This window comes from Crocuta crocuta, unplaced genomic scaffold (genome assembly GCF_008692635.1).
Source record: "Crocuta crocuta isolate KB4526 unplaced genomic scaffold, BGI_CrCroc_1.0 scaffold441, whole genome shotgun sequence".
Classification (NCBI taxonomy): domain Eukaryota; kingdom Metazoa; phylum Chordata; class Mammalia; order Carnivora; family Hyaenidae; genus Crocuta; species Crocuta crocuta.
In genome coordinates this window covers 221,352-225,104 of record NW_027527822.1, presented here as the reverse complement: position 1 = coordinate 225,104, position 3,753 = coordinate 221,352, and positions in this window count along the sequence as shown.

Below are 3,753 nucleotides of genomic sequence, written 5' to 3'. Positions count from 1 at the left end.
GAAAAAAAAAAAAACAAAAAAAAAAATCAATTTAAGTCTCACACAGTTTACACAAAAGTTATGGATCATAAGCTCAAATGCAAATGATCACAGATCATACAAAAAGTTTCTACATTTGACATCAAAAGGACAGTCAGGGTGCCTGGGTGGCTCAGTCACGTAAGCATCTGACTTCAGCTCAGGTCATGATCTCATAGTTGTGAATTTGGGCCTCGCATTAGAGGTCTCAGCTGTCAGCACAGAGCCTGCTTTGGATCCTCTGTCCACCTCTCTCTGTCCCTCCCCTGCTCTCTCTTTTCTCTCTCTGTCCCTCTCTCTCTCAAAAATAAATAAACATTTTTAAACATATAGTTTATAGGGGCACCTGGGTGGCTCAGTCTGTTGAGCGTCCGACTTCAGCTCAGGTCATGATCTCGCAGTTCGTGGGTTCAAGCCCCGAGTAGGGCTTTGTGCTGACAGCCAGCTCAAAGGCTGGAGCCTGTTTCGGATTCTGTGTCTCCTCTCTCTGACCCTCCCCTGCTCACGTTGTCTCTCTCTCTCTCTCTCTCTCTCTCTCCCTCTCTCTCAGAAATAAATAAATCATTAAAATAAATAAATAAAAATATAGTTTATAAAAGAAAAATAATAAGTTGGGTTTAATCCAAATTAAAATTGTATTCTGTAAAAAAATAAACTCATTAAAAGAATGAAAATGCAAGCTATAGACTGGGAGTAAATATTTGCAAATTATATATCTATTATCCACTATATATACACATAACCCTTAAATATCTACAGTAAAAACACTTATTTAATCCAAATAGGCAATGCAAAGTCAAATGATATCACCAAGATGGCTGGGTAGAAGAGCCAAGATTTATTCTTCCCACAAATATCAACAATCAGACAGCTATCCACAAGCACATATTGGTCTGAGAGCTCAGGAGTTCATTTAAGAAGTTTCTGCAACACAATGGGACAAAAAGCCTTAGAATAAATGACACATCCAAACACCCCACCATCACATTGGGCATTAGGCTCCAACATCAGAATTTTTAGGGGTGTTGGGAGAGGCAGAAACATTCAGACCATAGCATTGTTTTCATTTGTCCAGAGATTTAATTTCTTTTAATGTTTATTAATTTTTTTTTGAGAGAGAGACAGAGTGCAAGGAAGGGGAGGAGAGACAAAGAGACACAGAATCTGAAGCAGGCTCCAGTCTCTGAGCTTCTCACCACATAGCCAGATGCAGGGCTCAAACTCACAGACTGGGAGATTATGACCTGAGCCAAAGTCAGTTGCATGACAAATTGAGCCACCCAGGTACCCCTGTCTAGAGATTTTTTTAAAATTCCCTTTCAATTTCCTGTTTTAGCCAATGTGTTCCTACAAAATTAATATGTTGCAGTCCTATATAATATGATATGCAACATAGGTCCCTATATTGGGAAATTTTAGCTCATGAGGGAGGAACCTTCACAAGTGGGATTAGTTCCCTGGTAAAAGAGACCCCCAGAGCTCTGTAACCCTTTCCACAAGAAGTCTGCAGCCAGAATGACATCAATCAAACATGCTGGCACCCTGTTCTCAGACTTCCAACATTCCAAAGTGTAAGAAATAAATGCCTATGGTTTATAAGTTACTCAGTCGGTGGTATTTTGTTATATCAGCCCAAATGGACTAAGACATACAATATGCCAAAACTTACGAGAAGCAAAAAAAGCAGTTACAAGAGGCAAGTTTATGGCAATAAACACCTATATTTAAAAAGAAGAAAGATATCAAATAAACAAAACCTTTACAGCTAAAAGTATTAGAAAAAGAAGAATGAAACCCAAAGGTACCAGAAAGGAGAAAATAATAAACATTATAGTGAAAAACAAGGAGAGAATAAAAAATAATATATTAAGTAAGAAAAAACCCCAGAAAACTCAAATGAGGGTATGTTATAATGGGAGGCATAGAAATTTTTTAAAAGATTATAATAAATGATTATGAACAGTTATAAGCCCCAAAATAGATGACCTAGAAGAAAATAATAAATTCCAAAAAGATACAATCTACAAAGACTGGAGAAAAAATAGAAAGCCTGATCCATAACTAAGGAGATTGAATCAGTAACTAAAAACCTTCCATGAAAGAGAATCCCAGGACCAGATGGTTTCCCAGGTGAATACTACCAAACATTCAAAGGAGAATTTGTACCAATGTTTCTTAAACATTTCCCAAAAATAGAATAGAGAACACTTCTAAACTTATTTTGTAAGGCCAGCATCACCCTGATACCAAAATAAGACACTCAAATGGCAAACAGGTATATATAAAGATGTTAAACATCACTAAACATCAAAATAAAATTAAAAACCACAAGGAGATACCACTTCACAACTGTTCAGATGGCTATCTTAAAAATTACAAGGGATAACAAATAGAGAATCCTTGTAGAGTTGGTGGGACTATAACTTGATAGTCTTTATGGAAAACACTAAAAACTTCTAAAAAAAAAAACAGACTCAATATACAGAAGAAACTGAGGGTTATTGAAGGGAAGGTCAGTGGGGGATGAATATTAATCAGTGCAGTCGTGATGAGCACTGGGAGTTGTATGGAAGTGTTGAATCACTAAGTTTTACACTTGAAGCTAATATTACACTGCATGTTAACTAACTGGAATTTAAATAATAATAGCATGAATCTTCCTCAAAAAAAGCTACAAACATAACTATTACATGATTCAGCAATTCAACCTTTGAGTACATATCCAAAGAAAAGATCATTACCTTAAAGAAATATCCTTAATCCTATGGTCATTTCAGGATTATTCACAGTAACCAAGATATGCAAACAATCTAATGAATAAATGAAGGAAGAAAATGTGAGGTACATATACAAGAGACTATCATTCAGCCTTACGATAGAAATCCTACCACCTGTAACAATGTGGATGAACCTAGATGATATTATGCTAAGTGAAATAATCCAGATAGTAAAACAAATATTCCACTTATATGTGGAATCTAAAATAGTAAAACTTATAGAGGCAGAGAATAGAATGGCAGTTGACAGGAGCAGGGGGAGGGAGAAATAGTGAAATGTTGGTCAAAAGGTACAAAACTTCAGTTATAAAATGAGTAAGCTTAGGAGATCAAATATTCAGCATGGTGACTATAATTAACAATATTATCTTGTAGAATCATGGTGGTTTAAAATGTTCTTTGTTTTGTTCCCCATTAATATCAAAAATTTGGTAATTGTGAACAAAAATGCTTCTGTGGGACCTGTGAGATCTAGCACTGTAGGCCAGGGGACCCAGTGGGAATCCTACCCCTTGTGCATTAGGTAATAGGCAGACAGATCTCAGCATGGGCTGTGTAACTGGTGAGAGCCTATGAACCAATCCGAGGTACTTTCAGCCACTTCACCTGGAAAATGCTGAATTGGACATATACAAATGGTTGAATAAGCCTTTGTAGAAATCCACGTTTCTAAAGAAGCTCAGGTACTCCAGTGGAGCAAAAAACATGTGAACTTGAATGCATTCAAGTGTAAGAAGAGCTTTGTGAATACTACCCTCTACCACTACCACCTTGGCAGTATAAAGAAAGACGAGGCNACAATAGCTAAAACATGGAAAGAGCCTAAGTGTCCATCAACAGATGAATGGATCAAGAAGATGTGGTTTATCTATACCATGGAATACTCCATGGCAATGAGAAACCATGAAATCTGGCCATGTGTAGCAACATGGATGGACCTTGAGGGTGTTATGCTGAG